The sequence below is a fragment of the Grampus griseus genome, assembly GCF_964374135.1.
Source record: "Grampus griseus genome assembly, chromosome: 4".
Lineage (NCBI taxonomy): Eukaryota > Metazoa > Chordata > Mammalia > Artiodactyla > Delphinidae > Grampus > Grampus griseus.
Window position 1 is genome coordinate 57,698,074 of NC_138997.1, and position 15,528 is coordinate 57,713,601.

Here is a 15,528-nt window from a genome sequence, read left to right on the forward strand (position 1 = left end):
CTACAAACTGAGTTTTACAAAAGAGGGTTACAGAGTTAAAGTTCAGGCTTGGTAAAGAGAGCACACACCGGACTCCATTCACCTTTGATTTTCAGCTAAGAATGATTAGAAATGCTGTCTACTAAACTGACTTCAGAACCTCTGATGGGATACCATTGGATGGAAAAGAACTCATGTGTGATCAAATTTGAACAACCTACAGCATAGGTTGTTTCCTCTCAAGTTTCACTGAGAAGAATGGAGTTCCTTATTAATTCTTTACTTGCCAGTTAACTTTTTCTTAATTGAAATAGATTTGACATATAACATTGTGTAAATTTAAGGTGTACAACATGTAGATTTGATGTATTTGTATAATTGTAATATGGTTGCAATTGTAATGATAATTAACACTTCTGTCATGTCACATAATTATCATTTCTTTTTTGTGGTTGGAATAATTAAGATCTAGTCCCTTAGCAAGCTTGATGATTATAATACAGTATAGTGAATATAGAAAACAATATTATACAATAATCACTGTTTAACTTTTAAGACTGTAGACTGAATAATAATATTTCCATGGTGAATCACAGACTTCTTTACAATTCATGCAAAATTGTAACACAAGCATACTCACACAAAAACAATCTGTAAAATGATAGTAGTTCCTCCATTTTTAGCATAAGCAGAAATCAGAGAGATAAAACCATACTTCACTTGTCAGTTACTTAAACCAATGAGTACTTGAATTTGCCTTCATCACTTGGTAAGACAGAAAAATTTGTGAAACAGAAGAACTATTCAGCTTTCATTAGGATATGTAAGTCATGTTTTTTTTAAAAGCTATATTATAACAAATAAAATTATAACCTTTAGATATAAATAAAATTTTGAAATTAATTAAGGGATCAATCTAGATTATTATGCACTTTCATCTTCCTAAGAAGTTAGCCCTCCACATTTGTCTGTAGGAATAGGTTCATTGTCTTGAACAATGAACCTTTCTTTAGAATTTACATTGTCTTCAGTAGTTTAGCCAGTATCAAACCTTGACTTTAACCCAAAGTGAAGTTAAAAATAAATTTGATGATAACATACAGAATCTAAGGTTTAGGTTAGAAACTAATATCAAAATGATGCCAAGGCATATTCAAGCTTAACAATAAAGTTAAAAGGAAGAAAATGTGCTTCTAAAATAACATTGGTGGTGTTATTAGTAACTACTGTGATAAAGAATCATTCTCTCTGAACGTTTTAATATGATTACCTTTCCTTGTGCCCGTCAGGTCTTGCTTGGCAGTAGGTTGAGTTGGCCTCTCAACTGTAGGGAAGACCCAAGGTAAATAACTGGAGACTAATTAAAGGGTGTTAGTGCCTTGCGTCATGCAATTTATATTCCTTCTACATTGTACCCAATAGGAAGATGACAGAAAGGAAAGATTTGATGATAGCAGGACCATCTTTGCGTCTATCTCGGTTAATGAAATGCAGAGGGGGAAATAGAGCTGTCATTCATAAGGTTTGGAAAGAGATTATTCACACGAGTTAAAGAATGAATTTTTATATTTTATGAAAAGATATGGAGAAGTTTTAAAAATATTAACTGCATTCTTAATCAACTAACTATACCTATTTGAATTTAAAGCTATTATTAAAATGAAAAATAGCTAACCACAGCACTTTTACATTTCAAATGTTTCTTTTTAATTTAAGACCCTGGGTATCAAGTGACCCTATATATATTATGGGCTGTGGTTGGTCATATTCTTCCAGAATTACAACCATCAATATTTAAAAACTAGAAAACTGACCATCTCTTATATACTCAAGAACAACTTCTTACAAGTTATATCCAAATATAAAATAGTTTAATCAATATAAAGTAGGGATCCATTTGCATTTTATTCTTCAGTAAGTTCATGGTATAAGCATGCAATAAGCACCTGTTGATTGATTAACCTCTTATGAATCAAAGGTGCACTTAGATTCTTAAATTTCAATAATATAGGTGAACCATTCTGGATGTATAAAATTAAAGTATTGAATTCAGAATAATTGTTCTGTTTCAAAGACAGCTCATTCTGACTTACAAAATATATATCATAAAACCACCAATATGGGGAATATTTTGGTAAAATACAGCTAACCAAATAATTTGCCTAGATAATTCAGGGAAAAATATTTTCTTTTGCTTACATTTCTCTGGAAAAAAACATTAACTGTGACTTCACTTTAGCTGTGAAGTCCTGGCCAGATTGAGGTATTTACAGGAATCAATGTAGGACTGCCAGAATACAAACAAGAAATAACAGCATTGTGTTGTGTTCCTCTTTTTCTTAGAAGTATTTCATGTCTGAGAAAGTTAAGAATGATGTTCACAGCCCTGAAATGCTTATTCAGTTTGTATAGAGTAAGTTGAGATTTTCTATTTCTCAAAATAGTTGATTTCTGCAGTTCAGAGAAAGATGGCAGAGTTTCAAAACTGCTAAAACATGCTGCTAAAGTAGTAAGACCAGCCAATCTATTTGGACTGTTCAGTTACATCATTTTCCTTTGGTCATCTGGGTCAAGTGATGGTTGGAAGATTATGTTCTGGTCAGTCCTCAAATTATGAATGTATTCTGTTCCACATGGTAATTTCTTTGCTATTGATGTAGAGCCATAAAATGATACTGATTTTCAGTTGAGAGTTTACTTATTTAATTCACAAGTACCAGAGATTCAGAGTACCTTCAATGACATTGTTTTGTCAGGATAATATATTTTACCTGGGGATGCTAGGAATCCTTCTCCCTACTAAAAGAAAAACATTTCTACATTTCTTCTGGGCCCCTTGGGAACTTTGCAAAACTAGATATTATTTTTTTAGCACTTAAATTATTTCAGGTACTGTTCCAGGCATTAAGGATAAATTAGTAGCCAAAGCAGGCAAAGATTGTTGCCCTTGTGGAGCTGATAGTCTAACATTTACTTGAATACTAGTGACACTGAACATTCCCCATATCACGTATATCCACCTTGGGTAATCTAAGAGAGCTAAAGAGTTTTGAGTGATTGTTGTAGACAAATTAGGTGAATTCTATTCTGGAGCTATTCAGATACCCTAGTGTTTTCCAAAGAAAAGCTCTTAAAAGAAGAATCAGATCTCCTACAAAATGAAATCTCCCAGGGTGTCAGTATGATGCTGAACAGTCTCCAAACTTGTTGTGTTTGTGATCTAGAACTGATTCACCAGCCTTGATCTAGTCACGTATTCATCTGAGGGGCCATGATGGACTCCTGAAACATCCCTGGAATATGGGAGGAGCACCAGCAGGGCTTCTCAGTCAAGCTACTGATTCCTTGAGTTTAGATCCTGGTAAGCAGTGTCCATTTATATAACTCTGACACACTGGAGCTATTGTATTTTGTAAGAAGTTCATATTTCCAGCGCTATGAAATAAACATTTTGTGATAAGTGGAAAGATGATTATTGACTTATATGCATTCTTTTACCCATAGCAGCTTCCTCTTATTCTGTTAGTGTTTCTTACATCTGTTATGTACTTTATTTCTATTTTCTCTTCTTTTGGTGGTATTAACTTGCACGTGGTTTCATTATTATTTTTTCTGTCTCATCTTATTTTTTTAGCAACTTCTTTAGTACCAGGCTGATCTCAATACCATGTGCTTCAAGTACAACAATGTTTGTGATAGTAGTCACAATGTAAATAACTAACATAACTTCCTATATTATTAATTCTTAAAACATCAGAAAGGTAACATTTTAGTGTAGAAATTTGTATGCTTCAGAAACCATTGCCATTGTGTAAAACCCATGGGAAAATAGCATAAAATGCTCTTAAATTTGTTTTAACACCAACAAAGTGGAATATCAAAAGTTTGCTCTCCTGTAGATCATTCAGTTAAATAAAAAATGCACAGACATATACAGTTCTTATTAAAAAATAAGATACTTTGGGGAATAGAGTAGATAGTCATGATCTCTACTTGCAGGAAACATCTAAAGAGAACATGTTTTCAGGTGGACATTGATAGGAAGACTATGAGGAGACATTGGATGTCATCTGGAGCCCAGAAGGGGGTGTCATTCTGACATTAGCATTAATGCACACATAATTTCACGCTTTAGTGACTTTCCAGGGTTTCTGGGTCCCATTTAAAGACACAGATTACAAAATACAAGAGGTAATCAAGAAAACTTTTCAGGGCTTCCCTTCCCCGGTGGCGCAGTGGTTGAGAGTCCGCCTGCCGGTGCAAGGGACACGGGTTCGTGCCCCGGTCTGGGGAGATCCCACATGTCACGGAGCGGCTAGGCCCGTGAGCCATGGCCGCTGAGGCTGCGCGTCCGGAGCCTGTGCTCCGCAACGGGAGAGGCAACAACAGTGAGAGGCTCGTGTACCGCAAAAAAAAAAAACACGAAAAAATGAAAAGTTTTCATTTCTGTAAGGTGTTAATTAGCCACTGTGGTCTTAGGGCTCTCAGTAATTCTGTCTTACATTTACTCCCATAGGTCTTTTATTCCTTTTTGGCCATTCAAAACAGATAGGTCAACTTTGACCTCCATGTGGCCAAATCCACTGCTAACATTTAGATCTTCTGCTTAGTCAATCTCAGCAGCCTTTCGAATGGTGATTGGTCTTTCAGACTTGTAAGATTTCTTTCTCTGATTTTTTCCTCTCAAATTACTGGCTGCTGTTACTTTCTTTCTTGATTCCTTTTATTTTCTTCAAACTTTAAAGTTAGGAAAACTTTCAAAGATCCTTCCTGAGTTCACCACTCCTCTACCTTTCCCCTTAGTCTCTATCTTTAATATCATTCTAGTTGACCTACTCCATTCCTATAGCCTTAAATATCATCTACATGCAGTTGACTTCACTGAACTACAGATTTAAGTATCTAAGAGTTTTGTAACACCTCTGTTTGTATTTGAATTAGACACCCCAAATTTACCATGAACAAAACCTAATATTTGATCTACAAACATATCCCTGTCTCAAATAAGTCCTCCATTAGTCTTTTCCTTTTTAATAAATGGTGATATGATACCCAGTGGCTCAAGAGAAAATCCTATGGGTCATCTTTTGTCCCACCTCCCTTAAGATCCATTAGAACGATAAGCCCTGTCTTAACAATATATGCTGAATCTGCCACCACTTTCTAGTCTTACCTAGTGAGGCCCAGCTACTGACATTGCACACCTGACTATCACAACAGTTCCCTGTCTGATCTCACTACTTTCACTCTTGTCATCTTACAATCATTCTTTACATAGCCATAAAAATGTTATTTTTGGACATATATCTAATATGATTATTCTCCTGCTTAAAATTTTCAATGGCTTTCTATAGCACTTAGAATAAGTTCTAAACCCTTTATCAGAGCCTACTAGTCTCTTTTTATTCCTCTTATCTTATTTTCTACCAATCTTTCTCTCAGTACATGCCAGCTTCAACAACCTTTCTGTTCCTAGAAAATACCAAACTCTGGGATTTCTGGGAAAATCAGGAACTTTTCACTTGTGTTCATAGTCTCAGAAATGTTCCTACCCCAGTTTTTCTCACTACTGTCTCCCATATATTACTCAGGTTTCAGCTTGAATATCTTCTTCTCAGAGATGCTTTCCTTGGCACTTTTTCTGAGTAGTCATTTCCTTTTCTTCATCACTCTATTATTTTACTTTATAATTTTCTTCATAACTTATCACAAAAAGAAATGATTTTAAAATTTTGTATATGTTTGTTTACTCTTCTCTGTCTTCTTCCACAGAGAAGAAGAAAAGGAAATGACTTAAAGGAAAGCTAGGATATAGCTTTCCCAGTGCCTAGACCTTTGTCAGGCACATATGAGACACTCAAATATTTGTTGCAGAAATGATTAATTATATAGACTATTTGTTTAAGTTGAAAATTTTGGCCTCACTCCACACTACTGAGTAAGAATTTTTAGGTGGAGAAGTGTCCCTGGAAATCTGCACAGTTACTAAGAGTCTAAATATTTTTTTGTTCAGATGGAAGTTTGGAAATCACTTTCTTCTTGATGAAGTCAGAACCCAGTCATGAAGAACTTCTAAAGTGGACAAGCATATTATCTGTTTCCCCTGGAATTCTAATTTATTTCACTGAAGAGCTAGTGTATGCAGTTAAGTGATGGAATTTTCTGGGATTAATTTTTCTGTGAAAACATTAGAACTGACTTCCCCTGACTGCTGGGGAAGCTGGGCTCAAGCTGGACTCTCATTTGGAGTGACTGCAGCTGGATTTCAGTGTGGCCCTCTGGATTTTTTCATTCCAGTACCAAAGTCTTGGATTGTTGAGGGAAACTGGAGGCTTTCTTAAGCTACGGGAGGGACGGGCACTTCAGCTGTCAATGCCTCACTTTCCACCTTGTTTTGTTGCTGTTAACTGCCTTCAGCTACCTTGATTTGATGCAACTTTGGCAGGAAGTTTCAACTCTGCCTGGGTATTAATAAACTGACATACAGAAATCTGGGAAAATACTACCTTTCGGAAATCTTAGCTAATTGTATACGAAAATAACGCATCAGGTGATATTTGTTTTCTATATTTGTATAACAGAAATGTTATATACTAAACAAGAATATTACTAAGATATTTATTACCATTCCTTTTCTTTCTCAGGTCAGAGTTTCTTCCTTTCTTTTTTTTTTTAACATCTTTATTGGAGTATAATTGCTTTACAATGGTGTGTTAGTTTCTGCTTTATAGCAAAGTGAATCAGCTATACATATACATATATCCCCATATCTCCTCCCTTTTGTGTCTCCCTCCCATCCTCGCTATCCCACCTAGGTGGTCACAAAGCACCAAGTTGATCTCCCTGTGCTCTGCAGCTGCTTCCCACAAGCTATCTATTTTACATTTGGTAGTATATATAAGTCCATGCCACTCTCTCACTTTGTCTCAGTTGACCTTTCCCCCTCCCTGTGTCCTCAAGTCCATTCTCTATGTCTGGGTCTTTTTTCCTGTCTGGCCCCTACGTTCTTCAGAACCATTTTTTCTTTTTCTTTTTAGATTCCATATATATGTGTTAGAATACAGTATTTGTTTTTCTCTTTCTGACTTACTTCACTCTGTATGACAAACTCTAGGTCCATCCACTTCACTACAAATAACTCAACTTTGTTTCTTTTCATGGCTGAGTAATATTCCATTGTATATATGTGCCACATCTTCTTTATCCATTCATCTGTCAATTGACACTTAGGTGGATTCCATGTCCTGGCTTTTGGAAATAGAGCTGCAATGAACATTGTGGTACATGACTCTTTTTGAATTATGCTTCTCTCAGGGTATATGCACAGTAGTGGGACTGCTGGCTCATATGGTAGTTCTAATTTTGGTTTTTTAAGGAATCTCCATACTGTTCTCCATAGTGGCTGTATCAATTTACATTGTCACCAACAGTGCAAGAGGGTTTCCTTTTCTCCACACCCTCTCCAGTATTTATTCTTTGTAGTTTTCTTGTTGATGGCCATTCTGACTGGTGTGAGGAGATACCTCACTGTAGTTTTGATTTGCATTTCTCTAGTGATTAATGATGTTGAGCATTCTTTCATGTGTTTGTTGACAATCTGTATATATGCTTTGGAGAAATGTCTGTTTAGTTCTTCCGCCCACTTTTGCATTGGGTTGTTTGTTTTTTGGATATTGAGATGCATGGGCTGCTTGTAAGCTGTAGAGATAAATCCTTTCTCAGATGCTTCATTTGCAAATATTTTCTCACATTCAGAGGGTTGTCTTTTCGTCTTGTTTATGCTTTCCTTTGCTGTGCAAAAGTTTTAAGTTTCATTAGGTCCCATTTGTTTATTTATGTCTTTATTTCCATTTCTCTAGGAGGTGGGTCAAAAAGGATCTTGCTGTGATTTATGTCATAGAGTGTTCTTCCTGTCGTCTCCTCTAAGAGTTTTATAGTGTCTGGCCTTACATTTAGGTCTTTAATCCATTTTGAGTTTATTTTTGTGTATGGTGTTAGGGAGTGTTCTAATTTCATTCTTTTACATGTAGCTGTCCAGTTTTCCCAACACCACTTATTGAAGAGGCTGTGTTTTCTCCATTGTATATTCTTGCCTCCTTTATCAAACATAAGGTGATCATATGTGCATGGGTTTATTGCTGGGCTTTCTATCCTTTTCCATTTATCTGTATTTCTGTTTTTGTGCCAGTACCATACTGTCTTGATTACTGTCGCTTTGTAGTATAGTCTGAAGACCAGGAGCCTGATTCCTCTAGCTCCGTTTTTCTTTCTCAAGATTGCTTTGGCTACTTGGGGTCTTTTGTGTTTCCATACAAATTATGATATTTTTTGTTCTAGTTCTGTGAAAAATGTCATTCATAGTTTGACAGGGATTGCACTGAATCTGTAGATTGCTTTAGCTAGTATATTCATTTTCACAATGTTGATTATTCCAATCCAAGAACATGGTATGTCTCTCCATCTGTTTGTATCATCTTTAATTTCTTTTATCAGTGTACTGTAGTTTTCTGCATACAAGTGTTTTGTTTCCTTAGGTAGGTTTATTCCTAGGTATTTTATTCTTTGTGTTGCAGTGGGAAATGGGAGTGTTTTCTTGATTTCACTTTCAGATTTTTCATCATCAGTGTATAGGAATGCCAGAGATTTCTGTGCATTAATTTTGTATCCTGCTACTTTACCAAATTCATTGATTAGCTCTAGTAGTTTTCTGGTAGCATCTTTAGGATTCTCTATGTATAATATCATGTCATCTGCAAACAGTGACAGCTTTACTTCTTTTCCAATTTGGATTCCTTTTACTTATTTTTCTTCTCTGATTGCCGTGGCTAAAACTTCCAAAACTTTGTTAAATAACAGTGGTGAGAGTGGGCAACCTTGTCTTGTTCCTGATCTTAGTGGAAATGCTTTCAGTTTTTCACCCTTGAGGATGATGTTAGCTGTGGGCTTGTCACATATGGCCTTTATTATGTTCAAGTAAGTATGCTCTATGCCTACTTTCCAGAAAGTTTTAATCAGAAATAGGTGTTGAATTTTGTCAAAAACTTTTTCTGCAACTATTGAGATGATCATATGGTTTTTATTCTTCAATTTGTTAATGTGATGTATCCAATTGATTGATTTTCATATATTTAAGAATCCTTTCATTCCTGGGGTAAACGCCACTTGATCATGGTGTATGATCCGTTTAATGTGCTGTTGGATTCTGTTTGCTAGTATTTTGTTGAGGATTTTTGCATCTATGATCATCAGTGATATTGGCCCGTAGTTTTCTTTCTTTGTGACATCTTTGTCTGATTTTGGTATCAGATTGATGGTGGCCTCGTAGAATGAATGTGGGAGTGTTCCTCCCTCTGCTATATTTTGGAAGAGTTTGAGAAGGATAGGTGTTAGCTCTTCTCTAAATGTGTGATAGAATTCGCTTGTGAAGCCATCTGGTCCTGGGCTTTTGTTTGTTGGAAGATTTTAAATCACAGTTTCAATTTCAGTGCTTGTGATTGTTCTGTTTATATTTTCTATTTCTTCCTGGTTCAGTCTTGGCAGGTTGTGCTTTTCTAAGATTTTGTCCACTTCTTCCAGGTTGTCCATTTTACTGGCATATAGTTGTGTGTAGTAATTTCTCATGATCCTGAGTATTTCTGCAGTGTCAGTTTTTATTACTCCTTTTTCATTTCTAATTCTATTGATTTGAGTCTTCTCCTTTTTTTTCTTGATGAGTCTGACTAATGGTTTATCAATTTTGTTTATCTTCTCAAGGAACCAGCTTTTAGTTTTATTGATCTTTGCTATCGTTTCCTTCATTTCTTTTTCATTTATTTCTGATCTGATCTTTATGATTTCTTTCCCTGTGCTAACTTTGTTTTTTTTTTTCCTTCTTTCTCTAATTGCTGTAGGTGTAAAGTTAGGTTGTTTATTTGAGATGTTTCTTGTTTCTTAAGTTAGGATTGTATTGCTATAAACTTCCCTCTTAGAACTGCTTTTGCTGCATTCCATAGGTTTTGGATCATTGTATTTCCATTGTAATATTTTTGTAGGTATTTTTTGATTTCCTCTGTGATTTCTTCAGTGATCTCTTGGTTATTAGGTAGTATATTGTTTAGCCTCCATGTGTTTATAATTTTTATAGATTTTTTTTCCTGTAATTGATATCTAGTCTCATAGCATTGAGGTCAGAAAAGATACTTGATACAATTTCAGTTTTCTTAAATTTACCAAGGCTTGATTTGTGACCCAAGATATGATTTATCCTGGAGAATGTTCCATGAGCACTTGAGAAGAATATGTATTCTGTTGTTTTTGGATAGAATATTCTATAAATATCAATTAAGTCCATCTTGTTTAATGTATCATTTAAAGCTTGTCTTTCCTTACTTATTTTCACTTTAGATGATCTGTCCATTGGTGAAAGTGGGGTGTTAAAGTCCCCTACTATGATTGTGTTACTGTTGATTTCCCCTTTTATGGCTGTTAGAATTTACCTTATGTATTGAGGTGCTCCTATGTTGGGTGCATACATATTTACAATTGTTATGTCTTCTCCTCGGATTGATCCCTTGATCATTATGTAGTGTCCTCCTTTGTCTCTTGTAATAGTCTTTGTTTTAAAGTCTATTTTGGCTGATATGAGAATTGCTACTCCAGCTTTCTTTTGATTTCCATTTGCCTGGAATATCTTTTTTCATCCCCTCACTTTCAGTCTCTATGTGTCCCTAGGTCTGAAGTGGGTCTCTTGTAGACAGCATATATACAGGTCTTGTTTTTGTATCCATTCAGCCAGTCTATGTCTTTTGTTTTGAGCATTTAATCCATTTACATTTAAGGTAATTATCAATATGTATGTTCCTATTACCATTTTCTTAATTGTTTTGGTTTTGTTATTGTAGGTCTTTTCCTTCTCTTGTGTTTCCTGCCTAGAGAATTTCCTTTAGCATTTGTTGTAAAGTTTGTTTTGTGGTGCTCAATTTTCTTAGCTTTTGGTTGTCTGTAAAGGTTTTAATTTCTCCATCGAATCTGAATGAGATCCTTGTTGGGTAGAGTAATCTTGGTTGTAGGTTTTTCCCTTTCATCATGTTAAATATGTCCTGCCACTCCTTTCTTGCTCTCGGAGTTTCTGCTGAAAGATCAGCTGTTAACCTTATGGGGATTCATTTATATGTTATTTGTTGTTTTTCCCTTGCTGCTTTTAAAGTTTTTTCTTCATATTAAATTTTGATAGTTTTATTAATGTGTGCCTTGGCATGTTTCTCCTTGGATTTTTCCTGCATGGGACTCTCTGTGCTTCCTGAACTTGATTAACTATTTCCTTTCCCATATTAGGGAAATTTTCAACTATAATCTCTTCAAATATTTTCTCAGTCCCTTTAATTTTCTCTTCTTCTGGAACACTTATAATTCGACTGTTGGTGTGTTTAATGTTGCCCCAGAAGCCTCTGAGGATGTCCTCAATTCTTTTTATTCTTTTTTCTTTATTCTGCTCTGCAGTATTAGTATTTACACTATTTTATCTTCCAGGTCACTTATCCGTTCTTCTGCCTCAGTTTTTCTGCTATTGATTCCTTCTAGAGAATTTTTAATTTCACTTATTGTGTTGTTCATCATTTTTTGTTTGCTCTTTAGTTCTTTTAGGTCCCTGTTAAACGTTTTATATATTTTCTCCATTCCATTTCCAAGATTTTGAATCATCTTTACTATCATTATTCTGAAATCTCTTTCAGGTAGACTGCCTATATCCTCTTCGTTTATTTGGTTTTGTGGGTTTTTGCCTTGCTCCTTCATCAGCTGTGTATTTCTTTGTCTTCTCATTTTGCTTAACTTACTGTGTTTTGGGGTCTCCTTTCACAGCCTGCAGGTTTGTAGTTCCTCTTGTTTTTGGTGTCTGCCCCTAGTGGCTAAGATTGTTTTAGAGAGTTTTGTAGGCTTCCTGGTGGAGGGGACTAGTGCCTGTGTTCTGTTGGATGAAGCTCTACCTTGTCTTTCTGGTGGTCAGGTCCAAGTCTTGTAGTGTGTTTTGAGGTGTCTGTGAACTTATTATGATTTTAAGCAGCCTCTCTGCTAATGGATGGGGTTGTTTTCCTGTCTTGCTAGTTGTTTGGCAAAGGGTGTTCACCACTGTAACTTGCTGGTCGTTGAATGGAGCTGGGTCTTGGCAGTGAGATGGAGATCTCTGGGGGATTTTCGCTGTTTGATATTATGTGGAGCTGGGAGGTCTCTTGTGGACCAATGTCCTGAACTCGGCTCTCCCTCCTCATAGGCAGAGGCTTGACGCCCAGCCAGAGCACCAAGTCCCTGTCATCCACACGGCTCAGAATAAAATGGAGAAAAAAAGAAAGAAAGAAAGAAAAAAATAAAATAAATTTATTAAAATAAAAAATAATTATTAACAATAAAAAAGTTTGTTTAAAGTAATAAAAAGAAAGAAAGAAAGAAAGAAAGAAAGAAAGAAAGAAAGAAAGAAAGAAAGAAAGAAAGAAGGGAGCAACCAAACCAAAAAACAAATCCACCAATGGTAGCAAGTGCTAAATACTATGCTATATTAAAAAAAAAAATGGACAGAAAGAACCCAGGACAAATGGTAAAAGCCAACCTATACAGACAAAATCGCACATAGAAGCATACACATACACACTCACAAGAAGAGAAAAAGTGAAAAAAAATATATATCATTGCTCTCAAAGTCCACCACCTCAGTTTGGGATGATTCATTGTCTATTCAGTTATTCCACAGATGCAGGGTACATCAAGTTGACTGTGGAGATTTAATCTGCTGCTCCTGAGGCTGCTGGGAGAGATTTCCCTTTCTCTTCTTTGTTCACACAGCTCCTGGGATTCAGTTTTGGATATGGCACTTCCTCTGCATATAAGTCATCTGAGGGCATCTGTTCCTTTTGGGAGGTCTGAGTTCTTCTTCCAGCATTCAGTAGGTGTTCTGTAGGGGTTGTTCCACATGTAGATGTATTTCTGATGTATTTATGGGGAGGAAGGTGATCTTCATTTCTTATTCTTCTGCCATATTGAAGCCCCTCTAGAGTTTATTTCTAAGATTAAGAGAACTTTATATACTCATTTGTATATTTGTTAGAAATAGCTTCTAAATTATTTTATTTCTAATTTTTTTCATTTTGCTGGTTGAAGCTAAATGTTGTTAAAAATACCAATTTTAGTATTGAATTTGTCCATTTGTTAAGCATGTGTTGAGGATCTGATTTGTGCCTATCTAATCATCAATAACCTATCTATCCATTAAGGTTCAGCTCAAAGCCACCAGTGAGACCTTTCCTAATTTGTGTAGGCAGAACTAATTTTCCCTTTGCTTAAAACAAGCAAATGAACAAACAAACAAAAGTCTGTGAATACCTTATTGGAGCACTTATTACATTTATTGAAATTGTGTACATGTTTATTTTCCCCTCACAGGTCTGTAAGATCCTTAAAGGTGAAAAAAAATCCTTTGTACAAATCCCTAGCATTTAACACAACAGTTGATGTAAAAAAAATATTTAGTTTTTTAGTGAATGAATGAAATTTGAAAGATTAGATGGGGGACATGTGAGTCCTCTCCCCAAGGAAGTAACAGGATAGTGGAGTTGAATCTAGCTCTTTCTTTACTTTTGCAGGGAAGCCTCTTTCAATAATTAGTATGTTAACTCCACGTGAATGTGGTACCAAGTGTCTCTATAGCTGATTACATTTTTAAATCGTATAGTGTATTCAGGGACACACTGAATTTGCCAACTGTTTTAGATGAGATGAGGATCATCCTATGGTCAATATAGTTTGGAAAATGTAGTTAAGCAAAATGATTTTTTTAAACTGGCATTTTCAAGAATGTTACCATGTGTATGTATACCATAAATTTGCAAGAGATATTTTGAGGATAAATATTTATTTGGGGGATCATCTAGTGAGATTAATGCTTCAAGAAATACACATCAGTAAACAGTGCTTTAGTGGATCCGCTCTCCATTAACCAACATTGGATTAAAAAAGAAAGTGGGAGTTTGATTGACAGGTTTCCTGGGAAATTATCCCACCAACTACAATAATCAAAAATGTCAGGACCAGGAATGATGTTGCCCAAATCCACTGTGAGAATAACTGATTCATTTTAATAGAATATATTTGCATCACAAACCTAGTAGATAAAAGTAGATGACAATGTTTTTTTCCCCAGAAGTTTACAGTAATATAATTTGAGGTGAATAAAGTAAAAATTCTATCCCAAGAGTTAAGGAATATATCAAAGACTTAAGAAAAGGAGGGAAGATAGTGAATTATTTGTAGAGCTGGCCCTTCTAACCTTCAGAGAAGCCAAGGATTTTCTTTGGCCCCTCTTCAAGGCTCTGAATTCCTACCTTCTTTATGTCCCTCCATCTTTCTTTCCCATGACTGCCTTTCATCAGTCATTCAATGGCGTATAATCTTTCAGCTATAAGGTTTGGAAACAATTCCTATAAAATTAATTTACTCAATTATACTGAGGACTGTTTGGTCCTCTGTCACTCACATAGTTTTAACTGGAAACACTGACTTTAATACCAAAGAATGAATGTTTAATGTTTGATGAACCTCTAATCCCTGAAAATGGCCAAGGGAGACAGCAGTTTCCCTGCTCAAGCCATGCCAAGAGGCTCATTAGGCTGACCTTGATCTGTAGCCAGCTTATGGGTCATAGCAGAATTTCTTGCACTGATGCTAAGGGTCTCAGTGATGATTTAAACTTTGCGTGGAGAGATGTAATCTTTGTTCAATGAGAATTCTTCTGATTTCCTGATAATTTACCTGTGGGACAAAGGCTGCCTTGTGACACAATGAAAGGCTTATTGTGCAAGTAGAATCTTGTTGGATAACTTCTGTCTTATACTGAAGGAAAGTTTCTCTTCCTTGCCAGCTGCTACCTTTTTCTCCTTCAGGGGTTTGTTTCTAGAGTGTTCATCATGGGATTTATGGGAACTGATGATTAGGACAAATTGTTCCTCAATAAAAGTCACCAACCTTTGCTATATGCACTTACTTTGTATGGAAGAGAAGATATATTTGATAAACTGAAAGCCTCTGAGCTTGGTTTTCCCATAGTTGATGAAATGTTAAATGCTTTAAGACAGTGTGTGTGTGTGTGTGTGTGTGTGTGTGTGTGTGTGTGTGTGATGCTTGCATTTTCTTGTGACAGATATTTTTATTCATGACTTGCCATTTTATGGGCCCTACAAATCTCTATAGCAAAGTATGTGTAGGCACAATGTTACCCAATTTGTTGTGCTAACGTTGTAATTAAAAGAGAACTGTCACCACTTAAATATTGATTTTAAGAAGTTTATTTTCCTCTCACAAGAAAGAATCTTTTGCTAACTTAGATGGTGATATAGGTCAGAGATATTAAAAAGCTCTTTTTTTTGAAAATTAGGAATTTTGAAACTTTTATTAATATATTCCATTTATCAAACATTCACTGAATACTCTCTACTATGCTAAGTACTGGGGAATAGTTATATTATTGTGATACTCCAGGAACTTACAATCTTTTCAAGAAGGAAAAGAAGTGGAAATGATTTATTT